Source organism: Pseudopipra pipra, chromosome 4, assembly GCF_036250125.1.
Source record: "Pseudopipra pipra isolate bDixPip1 chromosome 4, bDixPip1.hap1, whole genome shotgun sequence".
NCBI classification, from domain to species: domain Eukaryota; kingdom Metazoa; phylum Chordata; class Aves; order Passeriformes; family Pipridae; genus Pseudopipra; species Pseudopipra pipra.
Genome location: NC_087552.1, coordinates 37948920 through 37967947, shown reverse-complemented (window position 1 = coordinate 37967947; position 19028 = coordinate 37948920). Strand labels below are relative to the sequence as shown.

At 34.4% G+C, this 19028-nt stretch overlaps 1 protein-coding gene across 8 annotated transcripts in view; it reads right to left on the bottom strand.

Moving 5' to 3' along the window:
- GALNTL6 (polypeptide N-acetylgalactosaminyltransferase like 6) overlaps positions 1-18057 on the bottom strand; it is a 573576-nt gene extending 555519 nt beyond the window's left edge. For all 8 annotated transcript variants that reach the window (XM_064652482.1, XM_064652480.1, XM_064652481.1 and 5 more), the window contains exon 1: positions 17903-18057. The gene's annotated coding sequence lies outside the window, so the exon portion shown is untranslated. The remainder of the gene's footprint in view (positions 1-17902) is intronic.
- Positions 18058-19028: the final 971 nt, after the last annotated feature.

Sequence of the window (19028 nt, the reverse complement as noted above, 5' to 3'; positions counted from 1 at the left end):
CGCAATGACTGCTTTACTCAAGGTTACACCATCAATTATTAAAATGTCTTAGTTTATGGAGTTTATAAAAACAGTGTTTTGGAAGGCATTAGTAGAGTATGCAGGCATATCCTCTTGCATGCATCTCAGTGTTTCTGGTGCACTTTTGTCTTCAAACTTGTGAATCTTCCACCTATTTGTTCACCATTCAACTGCACATAAATATAAAAGGCGAATAAAAGGAACAACAAAACGCATCTATTATTTTTACACTGAATGAAGCATTAGAAATCCACTTCCGGTTATCACAATTTCAGTGGAAGGTATCTAGATGGCAGAGTGCATCTGTTGCACAGACTAGCTGATCTGTAAGAGGAAAGGCCGGTTTTGGACTCAAGGATCTAAGTTTCCAGCTTATTCCTGGAAATTCCCAGAGAAGATATCATCTTCTTTCTATCCATCACCCTTGCTCATTTCCTGCAACAGCATACATGGTTTGTATCACCTTTAAATGCATGCTGCCAAGCCAAGGCTCCAGTAAGATGCATTGTTCCTCTGCTAGCTATCTCAAAGAAAGGACTTTTTGTTACCATGGAAGATTGAAAATAAGAAAAATAATAATAAAAATATTGCAGTTATTTCAAATATCCTGTTCTGCTTTAAATACTTTGGAGGCTGTGGGAATGTCTGTAGACACATTGGACACACAGTAGAGCCCTAATGGAGAGAAAAAATTTTATTCTAAAGGAGGGTCTAGTGTTTGCTGAAGCAAGTTTTTAATGGAGGTTGAAATCTGTTTTTTGGAAAACTGACAAGGCTGTGGCAAGCAGAATTTGTCCTATACAAAAGAGAAAAAGTCAAATTTTCTTCCACCTAGAGTCACATTGATGTTGGTTTTCAGAGGATTCATTTGTCCTTGTGGTTGATATTTCTGTATTTGGGAAGCTGCAGGTTATGAGTTTCAGGGCAGGACTCAGGCAGAGCCTGTTCAGAATTTAGAGTTGGCCATTAAGCAGGAGAAGGGAAATAACAGTGAAAAAGAACACACAAGAGTTTTGCTAGATTAGGTGGTCAAATGGCCGCAGTGGTAATACTGATCAACCATGCAGCTGTAAGTTCAATATTCTCTTCACTCAGGTACCATAAGCTGTTGCAAATGCAGTTCAGATCACCTCTTTTCAAGATACTGTCACTGCAGTTTAATTTCCTTTCCACAGCAAATGCTAAACCCCTAACTGATACATTCTATGTTGTGTATTGCCATAGGCTTTTCTGTATTTGTATTGTCTCCAGGTTTGATCTGCAGCACACTAAAGCAGTTATAATTACCAGTAGTCATATACTGTAGTACGGAAGGAGGAGTTACCCTGCATGCTGTGCACCATGCAACCTGCAGCAATACCTGATAACTCTGCCTCTGCAGAGCTAACAGTGCATCCATCTTTTTATTCATTCTACCAGTCTTCCAGATGTATTCCTAATAGAAAGTGAGCAGGATAGCCCTACTTGCTTTGTTTCTCTCATAAGAACAATTTCCAAGGGGGAAAAAGGCTGTAAATAAGAAAATAAAGAAACACCCCAGTGTAAATCCACCACATTCATAGGCTAGAGATCTGCACTGCATACACCAACCACAGGATATTAATCTATGCATTCCTTTGAGCCGTTAGTGTCTTAGGCAATGCATCCCAGGTGTTTCGTGTTCCCTGTTCATCTCTAAGGTTTAGGTTGATAAGATGCCCAATCATGTTGCAGTTTCTAAAAGTCAGATCTCTGTGGAGAAAATACTAATTTGCTGGGAATGAGTGATACTGTTGAAGGCAATGGAATAAAGTGTATAAAAAATACAAGTTATATATGAAGCAAACCCACACAAATGTTTCCACTGGAAGTTTTGGTGTTTGTTCAGCAATTGACTTGTGTAACTGAATTTCCAAGGTTAAAACTAGCCACAATATTTAGAATTCCCCAACAAAGGAATATCTCAGAATTTGACACTCTCTAAAATCACCATTGCAATTTGATGTTTAATAGATTAGCTTCTTTTCAAGCAAAATGAAAACAGAATTTTACTTCCTAAACAGTGTTTTACCATCACCCCCCAAGGAACCTCCATTGTCAAAACTAAAAGACTCCTATCAGTTATTTCATCCTGATTGCAATTTCCCTCACCACAATTTTATGTTAAAGTATGTACAGATGAATGAGGCTCTTTAGTGAAATATAACAGAAAGGGAAATGATGGGTAATGCAGTTGTTCCACTATATAAATGTTTCCAGTAATTTATCCATCAAAAGTAGGAAAAGTTTAATTATAATGTTGTACAGTTGCTGCAGGAATATTTTATCCACTAGAAATGACATGCACAGTGATGACCCAGTGAAGTTAAATACTATAAAAAAGAAAATAATTCATAGCAGAAAGTTCACACATTTTCATTTTCTCTTTTAAAAAGACTGCGGTAGAAAAAACTCAAAATATATGCTATGAAATAATTCACTTTTCAACGCTCTTAATTCAGTCTACTCTGGCATGAATACTGATGCTTTGCAGAGCACACCATATCTAGGACCAGCCATTTCAAGGGTGAGTATGGGAGGGATTTCATTTATTAGATTTCTTCTGTTTCCTTTAGTATCTCTTTTAGTAGGAAGGATCATTTAGGCTTTGTTTCAGATCAGGGCTTTTTACTCTTAGTCTTCATTAGTGATGAAAATCTGGAGACCTATAACATATTCATTTAATATAGAATAGTATGATTCATGCCTGAAAGAGGAAAGTGAAAGGAAAAAAAAGAAAAAGAAAACCTCCCTACTATAAAGTGACATTAGTAATTTCTCTCTGTCATTTTCTTGGCAGCTGATGTTCTATGTTTTGTAAACCATTACATCTAAAACAACTGAAGCTGTAAAACTAATGTAGCAGGTCAGGGAAAACAACCAAAACCAGGTCAGAGAATCTGAACCCATGTTACCAGTTCAGTCAGTTTAGTGTCACATCACTTACTCTTCATTTTAGCATGCTAACTTATCAATATCATTGTTTATAAGGAAAACTATCCTGTACTCACTTTCAGAGGCCTTTGCTGCAGATATATAAGAACTGGAAGTTTTGGATACAAAAGGAGTGAGGCATTTTCTCTAAGGAAGTATTTTTAGAAATACTTTGTAATAAGAGAGTATAATAGAATTACTGTTCATGTCACAGGAAGCAAGAAGAGTAGGAATGAAAAACAAGACAGTAATGTGAAGCAAGGGAAGTAAAGGACATGAGGTAGTTATTAATTTAAACATGTGAGGTGAGCCCCATTATTAAAAACATGGCAAAGGACTCAAATTTGATTGCAAGACATGAAGGCAAAACCCCCAGAGTTTAGCAGAAAGTGATAAGTGTGGGAGAAGATGACGTATCAAGTATTCAAATTTTAGATACAAAGGAAGAAGGAAAAATTTGCCCACAAGGATATGAACGGAAAGGAGGAAAGGGTGGATTTAATGATAAAGGATGGATTTGATTTAGTAAGAAGGCTTACTGATCTGCAAAAAAATTAGTGAGGAACCAAGAATTGGTGAGTGGATTAGCCAGAGCAAAGAAAACAATGAAGCTCATGAATAAAAAATACTAGTCATTGATCTATTCCTACTGTACACCTTCTGTCATTCTTCAACCACAACACCAGAACTGCAACTGTGCTACTTTCAAATGCAAAAATGTTACCATTGATTTCTTGAATTTGTGCTGGCATGTACTGAAAAAGGTGCTGCTCACACTGTCTATAAAGAACTTTAGAGAATAGAAACTTAACATTTTCTATAATAGCAACTAAGGACTGATGTATGCAATAAGGAATTTTTATGGAAAGATCTCCATCCCACTGGCACAAAAATAGCTCTTAATAAAGATCTATTCATTTCTTCAACTTACAGAATATTTATCTACAAACCTCAGAACCAAATACAAATATTTCTTGAGCAGTCTTATCACGTAACTCTTTCTGTGATTCATTGATTTTGTTTGGAATGTATTCCCTGGTCTTAAATTTAATACAGAGTGAAAGGAAAATGCCATCCTAAAGGTCAAATATCCAAACTGAAAAGAAGATTTTTTTGAAATAGGAATTAAAACCAGACGTATTAAAAACCCCTCCAATACTAGTTGTTTTTACCTGACAACTACGTACAGCAAAGAAAAATTGGTCAAATTTAGAGTGAGCTTCAGCAGATATTAAAGAAAAGTTGATTAAAATTACCAGGAAAAAAATAATCTTTTGTACATGAAACTATAAACCCATTTACTCGTAAAGCCATTGGCATATTTAGGAGTGCTGCTGACCAAATGACTAGTTTTTCTGAGTACTTTACATTGTATGATTTTCCATTTTTTTTTTTCACATATAAAATTCATGGACTCCTTTTTGTTGCTAACCACTAAGATATTAAAATAGAGAGCTCCTAATGTCCAACTAATGGCATTCAACTGGATCAATAAGTCCAAAAAATACTTTTCCTTTAAATGAATTTAAACTGCATTTCCCAAACAGCTTCTATTTATATTTCCATTGAAGCATCCAACTATCTCAGGAGATGGAGAACTACTCATGGTGACACTAAGTTCAGTACTAGTTTCAGCAGAACACTGTTCCTGAGCCTGAACATTCAAATAAGACTGAAGTGGTGTGCATACAGCTACACAGTAGCAGTGTAATTTACACAGTAATGTATCTCAACATAAGTTTCCCCGTTTGAAGTAACATGTTAAGACCAATTCTTCATGAGGTTTCTGAAATATGATACCCTTGTTCACAAGTGTGGAAACTGAACTTGAACCCCTGGAAAATGCAGGCTATATACAGCAAGGAGTGGGAAATGACTAAAGTCCAGCTGGATTGATTTACTTTCTCTACCATTTATTCACGTTCTGTCAGATGTTCAAACTTGTAAACTAAAAACGGGAATGACTATTCTTCCTCAGTAGTCCAGAATCTTCTGTGCATCAGTGTAATATAGACCATTTATGATTTCATCAGTTTTAAAAGATAAACATAATATTCTTTCTCATTTTAATGAACATAAAGTTGTAAAAGTGAAGCCCTACAGATATTAATTTTATTTCTGCATCCATATCTCACCTCTCTGAAGTTCAAAATAATTTCATATTTTCTAGGTTTTGGTTGTCCAGGAAAAGTCCTGAGGACCCTGAATTGTGCTTTATAGCTTTACTTTAAATACTTTATATACTTTACTTTATATACTTTAAATAAAAATAGCAAGGCACTTCTAGAAAGTCCAGTTTTCTGAGTTTTCCAAAAGTCTGTTCTCCTGCACAGAAAAGGAGATATCTTGTAAATTCCTACCACTAAATTTTAGGCAAGTAGGAAGGGATGCCTTTGGGTTTGAGGAAACACCTTGTCATTTTTCTACAATTATTAATTGTAGGAATTATAAAAAGAAGACAGTGTTGTGTGCAATGCAGAGACTTAAAGCTTCAGGAGTTTTACTGGTTCTGTGGACATCTACTGTGCAAAAGAAAACCACTATTAGGTAGATAATGATATATGATAGAATTTAGTAATGAATAATATACTTGGAATTTTTTGACCATTTAATAAAAGATACAAATCCTTATGAAATTTTACAGCATGATTAAAAAGAAAAAAATAAGGAACTTTGCACTTCTCTGGAAAGTTTTAAGGGATTTAGTTATCAAGATATGAAAATATGATATTAAATTAGCAAAGAGTCTTCCAAAAGCATACCAGTATCAGAATATGATTTCTTAAAAGCTGGGCTAATATAATAATCAAAGTACTGCACTCCTAGCTGCATCTTCTCCCTGAAAGCTAAATGTATAAACCTACCTGACAGACATTTCCTTAATGTGTCCTATCACTCTGTCATATAACTGACATGCTGCTTTCCCTTTAAATTAAATCAGATTTATTCAGCGATGTAAAAGCCTCCCACCTTTCTGTCAATATATCTCTGCGCACAAAAATAGTGCAGTTAAGATTTTCCAATCTGGTTAGCTATGAACAGATACTACATGGTGACAGCTCTTCTCTTGAACACAAAAATCAAACTCAAAACTATTTGGGTTCTTTTTGGTGTATATCTATATATGCGTGTGTGCCTTCTACATATATAGGGCGTGTGTACATGAAAACACGTATATATGCATGTATCATCAACGTTTTCACTCAAAGGAACAGTGGAGAACTTAACTGAATGATCAAAGTTTCAGATAAATAGATAAAAGAGTTTAGCATTTGTGAGATGGGCCTCCAGCAAGCCATCTGCTGAGACAGGTATAAAGACACTTGACTGGCCAATTGCCTTAATAATATTATAAAAACTACATCAAAAACGTGAACTGATGGACAGAGTGCTTTGGAATAAAAAGAAACAATTACTAATGTAATTTCAGCCAAGATCTTTCTTACTGTATCATTCAGAGATTGAAAAATGCTTGTTCTGATGAGAAATTTTGTTAAAGTTACTTTGTGCCTTCAATACGAGCTTAGTTTAAAGTCCATTTATAACCAGTGACAGGTTTTCAGCTCACTTTGGGGTTTCAGAAAATGGTGTATTTTGCTTAAAGAGGAGACACACAAAAAACCTCCTCTTTTAGTTTCTGTCATTAAATATTAGAACTGTGGAACTGTAGCACGTTTCATGTTTTCTAGTCAATTTTTTTAAGGTAATGGTTTTAATTATCTATAATTTTGACAAAACAGGATGAAATTTTTCATGTAAGGTTACTTTGATTTGTTTTGTCTTGATTTTAGCAGAACGATTTAGAGAAGATTTGTTGTTCACTAATAAAAAAAGAAATTCTTATTGATGATAGATTCTCATCAACTCTTAAACAGAAAGCTATAGAATTTCTGTGCATTCAAAGTATGCAGCTAAAATATAGCAGCGAATATTCTTATAGAAAGCACAAACTGGCCTCTCCTGTGGAAGCTTGCCCCAATTATCTGCTTTTAAAAATGCAATTTCATGTGTTTAGAAAAGATAGCTTTACTGCAAGTAAGAAATTACATTTGTACTAAGAATGCTTCAGACTGAGGTCACCAGGTATTTTCTTAGCAGCATCCGAGGACCCTGTATGATTCTCATGTATGTTAAGTCTGCTTATTAACATTGATAATAGGAGCCCATCTCAGTCTCAGTTCTTCTTTCTTCCTTCCTTCCTTTCCCAACCTCAACTTCCCTAGAACAAACCTGGGGTTATAGCAACAACACAAAAGCAAACAATTAAAGCTCACAATTAAAGCAGCTGAATGAAAACCTGTGGAGCAAAATAATATTCTTTCCTTAGCTACTGAATTTCTGTGTGCTAATGAGTGAGTCATTTAAAATAAACTTTTCATGGACGGCCATTAATAGGGTCTCATAATTAGTGATCACCTGATTTCTGACCTGTCGTCCTGATACGCAGACATACTGAATAGTAAAACCTGCAACAGAAAGTCAGCAGCAGCTTTGCTTTAAGCTACTGTACCGTTGAGCTATTTGTAATGCTAAGTAGGCTGGAAAGCAGGTCATGGGTAGCTCAGTTTGTCAACCAAACTGAGTGGCATTTTGACCTTAATCTCCATGTATGACAGTATATGACAGTATGTCACCTTCTCATCTTGCAAGGTGATCTAAAAATAAATATTTTTAAAATAAATAAAGTATGGATGGGATGTTTGCTATAGAAAAGCAACAAGAGACATTGTTGGAAATTCTGGAATTGAAATAGGTTGATATAATGCAAATGGAAGTACAGAAAAGCAAAAATGAAATTCATAACTTCCTCTGTTGAATCCAATCCCATTTTAATTCTTTGAATCTCTTCAGGTAAAGCAAACAAAAGATATCCTGGGTATTTAGATTTAATGATTAACAATCTAGATCTTATTTCTTTCTTGAAGTTCTCAACTAACGTATGACACCTCAGGGAACAAACAAGAAGATAGAAATAAAAATCCCAATCCAACTCTCTTCTACGATGTGATTTTCTATTATATAGAAAGAGAAGTGACTTTTCTTCTTCTACCTGTTCTCCAGAACATAATATCTGGAAGACATTTGATCTTTATTCAACTGCTGCTTGCTCACTCATATTTTGACATAGTATAAATGACTGAAGCAAATATGGAATTCTTGTCAACTTTGTTACTTTGTTAACTAATAGTGCTTATAGTTGTGGTAGTAGAAATTAGAAATGCATCAGATTCATTATGTTATTTAAAATGACATTTTCATTCCTGCAGTAATGAAAGTGAGTTAAATATATTTTATATTTCCTCTTCTGCAATAATTATGCTCACCTTTTAAATCTAGACTCAGAGCAAATTTTGTACATATTCATCACTATAAACAGCTTTCCTTCTCTTCAAAAGAAAGACTAAATTTTCTTTCTTCTGTTGCTTTTACCTTTTCTTCTTTCTATACTCAAAACTACCATCATGATACCCAAGATTCTTTTTTGTAAGAAACTGAGAAACAAGACTGCCATTAAATGTTATTTGATAACTCAGTTTGCTGAGTTAACTGTAAAGTTACCTGCTACTCTTCATCTGGCAGCTTTTGAAACTGCAAGAATCTAAACAGGAGCATTTTTCTCAGTGTTTTGAGCTTGAAAATCTTCCAAAACCTATAGACTCTACATGAAGTTTGGTTAAAATCAACAACTGTTGCCCATTCTTGTCAACAAATCTCAGTTATTAATTATTTTCAAGGGCTTTTGACAAAGCAGATTAATCTAAACTTAAATCTGCAAGGAAATCTCAGATTACTGGAAGTAGATACAGTATTACATTTCAGAAGAATGATTATGAAGCACTCCAGTCGAGGCAGATGATGGCATTTCTGTGATATGTGCAAGCTGTCACTGTGCTCATACTGTGAATTTGCTTCAAAAAGGAACATATAAAAGGAAAATAGGTAATTGGCAAAGCTGCAAGTCAAATTTAATCAGGTCATTAGTTCAGAAACCCAATGGAGATCTTAATTAGATGTGAATTATCTAGTAACTGTGAGTATCTCTGATGTACATTTGCTTGGACATCTATTACTAAAGGGTCCCTAACACTGTTCTGACCTTACAGCTAAAGTCAGGAACAACCCCTTTGAGTCCTATGTTGGCTTCCAGTGATCTACATATTGTATCAAGTTATTAATGTGAATGTCAACAGATGTTACAGTTCCTTGTAAAAAATTTCTAGCAAATATTTAGTGACTGTAGTTTTTGGTTTCAAGTATGCTTGGTTTGAATAAGTTTGATGCTAAATCTTTGGATGTCTTGAAATCTCAGGTACTCTCTTGTGTCCCCGATTATTTTCACTAATTTAGCTTTTCATTTTGACTCCAGACAAAAAGCTTGACTTTATGTGTATGCTAAATATTCCCAGGTGTAGCAAAGTCTCACCTTCCTTTCAGCTTTTCACCAACATTTCTCTGTCTGACATATAATATAACTTCAAACCTAGAATATTCTCAAATTTCGACAGAGCAGATATGAATATAAAATTATAAAATATGCACTATAGCTTTTGTACAGTCAGCTAATACATTTCTGCCTCTTAGGCTCTCAATTTACCTTATACAGTATCCAAATCCACCAGTAGAAGGAAGAATATGCAGTTATCCTCTTAGGAGAAGTAAACAATACAGGCACTCTATGCATTAAATCAAAAAATTACTTGTAAAAGTAAAGGTAGAAATCTATCCCATATTTATGGTAAGTATATAAATAAATGCCTGATATTCAGTACTCAAAATTGCTGTCAGGAAAATATGCTTGTGCTTCTTACTGTCAAATACAGACTTGTGAACTAAAGTGAATGTTTGTAAACATTAAATGCAGTATCTTTTTGCCTACAGGTACCAAGATATATGATTCAAGTTTTCTCAAAAGACATATTTATGAGTAGATTAGACAAGCACTTGTCACTATAGTAAGTAGGTGTGAAAGACCTTTCAGGGTCTTCAACAACAATCAGTTACTCTGTTTCTGATTTTATGTATATCTTAGTTGGAAATTTTAGCTTCTTTTTCATCTTCAAGATGTTTGCTGTATTGTAATGAAGTAATCACCTCAAAGAAGGTGCTTGAACAGAAAGCTTCTCATGGTGACAGGCATAACAAAGGCCTGTGTTAGACCTTCGACTTATATTCTACTGCACTGAAAATTAGAAGAGAAAATGAGGCTGAAAAGAAAAAAACCGTATAGTATAGTTTCCCTTAAACTCAGATGAGATATTATGAAGAAATAATCAAGCTGAAACTTATTTTAACTTCTCTGTCTAAATCAATACAGGAGTAGTCTGTCTTTGCAGTGATAAGACAGGAAGATTCAGCCATTCTATTGGGCTCAAGGCAAAAGTCACAGGTTGAAGTATAATCAAAAATTATCTCCTTGCTCTTTCTAGCCTTTTTTTTTTTTTTCTTATTCCCCTCACTCCAAGAGATGAAGCTTCAATCGGTGATCTCAGAGCTTCAGATTATCTGTCAGACGGAGAAAGGCTGTCTCAAGCTGCCAGGACCTCTTATCAGATATTGACAGATAAGATGTTCTGGGTGATAAAAATAGATTTTAAATCCAAAGTGACAGTTTTTAACTAGAATCATAGCCTACCTATTCAAGTCATGATATAAGATAAACTATACAATCTAAGTCTTCCAATCAATTTGTTAGCTTTCCTACATATAATGAATATGATTTTCCTACTTAAGGCAAGGTCCAACCCCCACAAATCAACATAAATAATTTCATATTTTTCTCTAGTTTAATAAAAAGACATCTCTTCATAATATAAACAACTTCTACCTGATTTGAAAAACTTAAAAATTTCAAGGGAATATAGGAAAATAGGAAATACTGACAGAATAGTCATACTCCACATTGAACTAGTATATCATTCTAACTGAGCCCATGGTAACAGTGTAGTATTTAACAGCTCACTTAAAGAGATTCCTATAACTAGAGAACATCAATCAGCTTCAAAACTCAGTTCAGGCTTACCTTAAATTAATGCAGTGAGTTACACATTCCATAGGAGTATGTTACATAACAGAGAAGAAACCACAACTAAACCGGAAAAAACTGCCACAAACTAGACATCAATAATTAAATGTAATGGAAAATAATTCTATCCACCAAGAACTAGATAGTTTTAATAGAAATCCAGCTTGAACTGATGGGCAAAAAATTCATGAGTCATTGCACAAGCCTAATAGCAGATGCTATTGGTCAAGGAAACAAGGGAGAAAGAAGTATATCTTCAAACAGACCTCGTGCATATCTTTAATATTGAATCAAAGTAGGTTAAATTGATAAAAAAATATTACTCTTATGCTGATGACGACCTTGATGCTGCTTTATTAGAGCATTTAAGCCTGTGCATTAATTATTTTCCTAAAAGCACAGGACCCAGGAGAAGGAAAAAAAACCCAAACCAAATAACCAAAAAAATCGTAGGTATAATTTTTCCCATATTTGGCTTTGGGTCCCAGAGGACAACAGCCACTATTGAAAGGGAGTTCATAAAATCTTCTACAATGTAGAAACCAGGGCGAGATGGAAAAGAAAGGCTATAATTTTTGTACAGATACATCACATATCTGCACATAGGGTTTCAGCCCAGGAAACATCCTTCTGAGCAGGATGACCAGCAATCATCATCTGAATGATGTTACCTTCAGCCAAGGTTAACATGAAGTGTTGTATCAGAAAAAGAGCAAGTGTTGAAGAAAGGAGGTAGCTTATGCCTGGAATGGAGATATGATCAACTGTGTGGTGCAGAGAGCCCAAATAATGAGTAAGTGGAGTGTTTATGATAGACGTGCGGATAGCAGAGCTGACAATCAGTTAAGAGGTGTAAGACACAGCATATATCCCACAACATCATGGGTGCTGTTTGATCTCATATACAAGTATACAGGAGAACTGAAAAATGCATGGGCTTTTGTGACTGAGTTTAAAAGTGTTGCTAGAAGAAAGGAGAGTACAAAGTTAAACGAATGAGGAAGCTGTCCTCTGGAGTCATGGCACAAAAGTCGATGTAGAATCAGTATCTTGGGGCCCATACTTATATGGCCAATGCTAAGACTAAAATACAACTATGATTCAGTAATATAAAACATTTTGGATTTATAGGCTAAATGTATTACAGAACATATGGAAATGTAAAGTAGAACTTTTTTTTGGATCAATGAAGTATTTTCAAAGTGCTGTGGTCATGTAATCTAATTCACTTGAGAAAATTAGATTGCAGACTAACTTTCCTTTAAACTGTTAAAATTATATGCAAAATAGACGTCTACATTTTCATGCAATGATATATTCACTCAAACTCAATGCCTGTCAGGATATGATAGAATAAGCCTTTTCAATTTTATATAAAAAAGTAAAATGTTTTAGAGTAAACCTTGTGCAAGCAATCAACGAATTTAATGTTCTGAGCAATTATTAATTTACATCAAATGTATATACTCCATTGCATGAGTAAAGAAATTCACAACTATGAAAGCAAAAATTCGAAGGAAATATTCTTTCATGTATTAAAAGAGAATCACAACAGTATAATGAAAATCATCAGAGCTAAACTATAACTAATAATGACAACAATAGAAATAATAATAACAACAATAACAATCCTATTCTGAGACACTAGGCTGTACCAGTATTTAACAATCCTCAGGAGAAACATATTCTCCTTTCCAGTCTCCTTGCAACATTCAAATAAAACCTTACCAAGGTAAAGGAAGCTTTCCAGCGCAAGCACTGAAGACAGTTCCCTATGTTTTCACTACATTCCTCAAGAAGATTTTTTTTAAATTATCAAAATGATTCTGGCAAGGCATGACTTGTAATTTACTACATATCCAAAATTTAACTAAGCATTTAACTAAGCCTGTGCCTTCTCCCTTGTAATACTCACAAAGATTTTATCAGCTTTGTCTGTTTATAGACTTTGTTGATAGAACCTCATGCTCTTTACAAGCAAAAAATACTAATTAATTAAGTCTCACAGCATCCATTTTATGTAGAAAAATGACATCCACTTTACAGATAGGGAATGTCATGAGTTCATGGAAGTCAAATCAAGGTCATAGAGAAATCAGCTGTAGAACTGCCACTGAATTCAAGATTTATCCAAAACTACAGTAAAGCTCAGGTCAAACCGAGAGGAGTCAAATTTTAATTCTTTCTCCAGATTCACAGTACTGAGCACTAAATTCTAGCTACATTTTGAATTAACAATGGCTTAGTCTTTTTTTTCTCCCTTGGATTGTTGGTTGCCAACACTGTTCACTTTGTGAAATAAACCAGTAACTTATAAAGGAATTAAGAGAAAAAATTAGTAACACAAGAGTTAAAATAAACTGCTCTGATTCTCATCAGAGCAATTCCATGGTGTGGTTGCTCTGACAACTGCATCCATTGCAGAGAGATTTCACTACATTTCATCTGCTTCATATCTAGTCTTATTCTACCATTTTTCCACAGTGTAAACTAGTTTAGATTAAGAACAAGTGAGGTAGAAATCTTTCACTTGGATGATTTTTTTTTAATCCAGTGTTCAAAGGACTAGTGTTAAAGAAACAAATGTTTTAGACATTTTTGAGGCCCTATAGACTACATATTTTCTAAAAATTTTTTAAGCATTGAAGAAACACATTAATTTTAATATTTCTATTATATATACATTACATCATGGGGTGTGCGAAGGTATTTCAGCAAATCTTTCTTTTGTTCTTTTATTAGCTAGTCTACAGCCAATAAAAAAATAAAGGTCAAGTATGAAATACTGTAGAAAAAAGGTGACTATTGTTGTTTTTTTTTTTAATTATACTTAAAGCATACACTTTAAACATGTACTTGCATTTGTCCTGCTTGAACATCTAGACAGACATACAGTGAAAATTTGCTCTCTAATTTATGTATTCTTATAAAGATTCTTGTTAAGCATCCACAGGTTATCTCCTCCGCAATAACTTATCTGGAAATTTAGCACCATGGAAGTGATGTAGATAATTTCCATGTTCTTTAAAGCTTGCTTCTTTTTCATACCAATTATCCCCAAGCATTTGGTTGATGAGTAGATACCTACTCTAGCTCTTTCTACAAAGCAATGAACTGCAAATAAACTACATAATTGTTACTTCCTGATCCTAGTGCTGTTATGCTATAGTTCCAATTTTAATAGCTTTCCTTTAACATGTTGTGTTTACAGGCCAAGGTGTGCCATTCATAAAGTGATATATTATATAAGCAGGAATGTGCTTTGTCTTCACCTGAAAGCATATACACTTTTTTGGTTACATTCAAATTCCAAAGGCATTTATATCATTGATTTCAATCCACTCAACAGTTTTGACATTTTGCTCAAATTTTGTTTTTATTAAGAGATAATGGAAATCACATTTTTTCAGCATTATTTTGTATTTCTTCCCAAACCACATATGTTATCTATTTAATTAAGAGGCCACATTTGTTAAGGCTTGTATCTTCAGGTAAGCACTAACAATGTGAATTCCTCTCATGTAGAAATTGTCTGTACACTGAACAAAACTCAGAAATAAATTTTTATGTATGGAAAATTTTGTCAGGTTTTAAGATAGAAGCATGGTTTGGAATGCTGTTTAGTGATAACCCCACACAGGCAGGTTTATTTAGTCCCAAAACAGCACTGAATTCTCTGTTTCCCAGCTTCACATTATTACTGGACCATGCACACCAGTAAACTCCAGTGTTTCACTACATTCACCTGCACCATATATTTTGGCTTCTCACCACACAGTGTTTACAGATGATTGAGAGCCAGGTTTGACACCTATCTTAATACTGGATGGCTATTCTCTCCTTATTGACTTTTCTGAACCCCAACTAGTGAGTTTCAGCTGGAAGACAGTGTCTAGACACTTGTATTCTCATTTAAATAGGTGAGCCTATTAAATATAGCTCCTTTGTGTAGATGATGAGATTGAGGCAAGTTATAACTCAAGTAGAATGTCTGGTTAACTGTGCAGTGAAAACATGCTACTAAACACCAACACCAATCTGAAAGCCACTTGCAAACCCTAGCTGAATTTTTCTCACTGCAGCTAAAAGAACTGGAATGGTTTTAATTTAGACCCTGACAGAGAGCAAAGAGGACTAAGGTAAATGAAAAGAAATATGTTTTTAGCTTTCTTTAAAAACAAAATAAAACAAGCTCTTCAGACTTTCACATCTTCCAATCAAAAAATTAATTAAGGCATTATTTAAATTGACATACATAAATAGTGCAAAAGATTGCAAGAACATTTACTTAATTAAAAATGAGGCTTATTTTATAAATCAGACTTTAATTCAGCTCAAAGAAATCCAAACTAATTAGAATTGGTGTATTTCCTACGTTTATATAAGGCTCTGGATTCCTCTGAAAGGTTCCTTACTTATGATCTCTGAGTATAAGGTATTACCTGATATAACCATTGGTCATATTTTTTCAAGAAATCATAAGCAGAGCACTCCATTAACCATAATGAAACAGTCTATTAAGGAAAAAAATGGTGTCATATGATTATACTTTTCAAGAAGGCTTGGAAAGAATTATTTATTTATTCTCATTGGGCAACACATATATTCATGATATCTTTGGTCTCAGTTTAGCAATTTCTGCTATGCTGCTATTTTTTGCCTCACCTTCACTCACAATGAGAACTCATTTGCAGGCAGCAACAAACGTGAATGGAGAAACAGGCATGATTTAAACTTTCTCAAGTTAATACAGCTCTTGGGTTAATTATTCTTTGTGTAAGCAAAACTATAAAATGGTATTACTTTTCTGAGAGTGACTTAAACTCTTTTTCTTTACATTAGTAACCAAATTTTTTCTTCCTTTTTTTTCTTTAAGAATAATGTGAAGTTGACAAAAGTCAGAAGTAAGCTCAACAAAGAAAATAACAAACTGAAGTTTTCCCATAGTTTTTTAATATTTGGAAATGCCATTCTCACAAATACAGCATGTGTCACACCAGGGTACCCAGAGCTCTGATTGGCCTACAATGATTTATTACAAACAATAATTCTGTATCCTGGCAGTTGCTGGAGCAAGGCTGTGCTTGAGGCCTATACACATACATATTGGAATTAATGAAGTAGCAGCTTATGCTGTTGCAAACAGCTGGGGGTGCTTAACTTGTTTTTCTCTACAGAATTTTTGGATTTCATTTGTTTCTGGCAGTTATGGAATGCAATAAAAGGGAGAATGGTGAATGAAGAGAAATGGAGATATGCAAAAGCAGAAAAATCTAGACCTAGGTGAACAAAATATGCTCCTCTGATAACACAGATAAATTTATTTTGATATTTTACGTTGTCTTATTAGTTCTGATTTCCCCCCAAATGCTGTATGTGATGTCAATAAGAATAAAGATAACTAGAAATATATCCGCAAAATACACTAAGCAGCATGATACAGACCTTCAAACTCCTGCTGAATCAAGTCTGTCTCAAAACCAGAAGAAAAATAAAAACGGGCTTTTAGCTAGGACAACATGTTCCTAATGTGGTCCTATTGTTTCTAGACCTGTGATATTATTGTGTCCAGAGCTCTTAAAAAACTTGGCACCTCACTATGCTGTGAGGGTATGACATCTCTGGTTTGCATCTCATCTGGAATTATTTTCCTCTTAAAACCGCTCTTGTATATAAGCTGTACTTACAACAGCAGTTTATTTGTGATAGTTACTGTGTGCAGCTCTACAGGTCCAATGCATTCTTAGGACCTGTATGTTCTCATTTTTAAAGTTCTTAGCAAAAAAAAAAAATTAAAATAATGGGACAATAAATGTAAAACAGTGCACCTGGGAACAGATTTTAATAGCACTACATCCAATTACAGCAGAACATGCAAACAGCCCTGAGCTGCTGCTGGGGAGCACTTGTTAGGATCAGAAAGAGAGAGGCAAAGATGGGTGTTTCAGCAGCTGAAGAGAGGTTGAAGGGCAGCTGCAGAAGCTGGAACATATGTGATGCTTCATGCAGAGACTGTGGGCTGTGCAGCTGCTTAATTCTCTACGGAATGTTCCTTTTCTCATTAATATTCCTTTATTCACTGCATCTCCTCCAAAGGGGTTGGCAGTGCCACACCATAGGATCCTGTCTAGTACTCTTCAGAGTCTCCCTTGCTACAGCTTTTTAAGTCAGCTAGAGCTCTGAAATGATTGCTTATAGCTGGGACATGTTTTGATTGCTCTCCTGTCTTCCTTAGGCTATTCAAATGAAGGCAGCAGCTGCATTTTGCCATTCACAGTCATTTATGCCTAAAGGCTCATGTTTCCTGTCAAAAGTTGGAAACAGCAATTGTATATGATTTTTGTTCTTTAGTTTAGTCGCACGTCACCGATATGTTTTTCATAGCATTTTCCATCTAGTAATGACTTTATTGATCCATTCTTCAGTCTTTCATCTTTCCATGCATCTAAGCACATTGTGACAAACTTCCACTGATCGTTTTGTACCTTGAATTGCACAAAAGTATATATTATAGAGCTATTCAATAATCACTCAGTATCAACAGGCTTACTATACAAGGGCCCAAGACAGCCAGACATTCTTAACTCTCACTGGAAATAATCACAGTTAAAAAGGCACAGAACTAAGCTGTTACCATCTGCTTGGTCTGTTTCCCATTGCATATTCAAAATGAAAAAAAAAAGAAAAAATTAAAAAAAAATAAGAAAATAAGAAAGGAAAATAAGCCTATGACCACAACAGCAAATAATTAAAAAATTCCTTTCTTTTTTAATAAGAATATAAATTCACGTGCAGTGATTGTAACATTTAAATTTATTTATTGAAGACATATATTTTCACAATCACTTTATTCTTACATTCTAGACATCCTCATCAAGATGAACAGTAATATCTAAATGTACTTACTTTACTCTGATATACTGTCCTTTTTTTCTCTCATGGTTTTCCAAAGAATCAAACATATTTATGTTGAAACTAAATCTTCTTTTACCGCATCCATGCTTTCAGTTTCTATCACATTCTACTGCTACGCCCACAGTGCTGGATTTCTAATATTGCTAATATCTTAGTGTGTTCCATAGCAACACACTAAGACATCATAAACTTGGAATTACGGCTTTATTCCTAGATTAGGTCTAAGGAGGAGCTGATTTCAAAAGGCAGCTCTTATTAAAGCATACACATACATAATAATCAAAAGTAATTGCCAGTGGAATACAGATAATGGCCTTCAGAATTCTGTGAATTAGTTTTACAAAAAAGTTGTTCCTTTTCAAATCTGACCAAGAACAAAGACCTTGTTTTGTTAGTGATATTCAAAATATATTTCCCCAGCCATCTTTAAAGAAAGCACCATATAATCACAGGGATTTCAATTACTAAGAAAGATAATATTACTCATATTTTTCAAATACTGGATTCAGTCCATTACTCAGTGGATACAGCACAGTGTAAAATGGGGGCTTTTTACTTGCAAATATTAGGAATGCACAAATGAACACACCGAATGAATAAATGAATGAGAAGGAACTCAACTTCAAATGCTGCCAAAATAATTTTATCAATAAATCTTTTTACTTTTAAGCACAAAATGTAATATGTTAAGTAGAATACATATCATTTGGTCAGCATTCTGGCACATCTTATGATATATAATGACTAAGGACAAATGGGCTCCACTTGTTACTTCCTGGCTGAAGTCCTAACTAAAATTGTTAAAAGAGGATAATGAAAAAACCCATATACAGGTTGTACTGCCACGCATCTTGCAAATGGTTGAATATCTCAGAAATAAAAATGCTATTTTAGGAGTAACTAAATCTTCATTGGTTTTACTCTGTATACTTTTCATTGGCAACAGTCATGATCAAAGAGGAAAATACTTCTACTCTTTTGGTCTCAACACAGGTTTTCTTTAGGGTTCATCAGGAAAACAGAACATCCAGTTCTCTTGATTATGAAGTAGCATGCAGAAAAGGAAAATCCACTTGTCTATTTCTAAGGCATTCAAGAAGGTTACTCTTACCTAGAT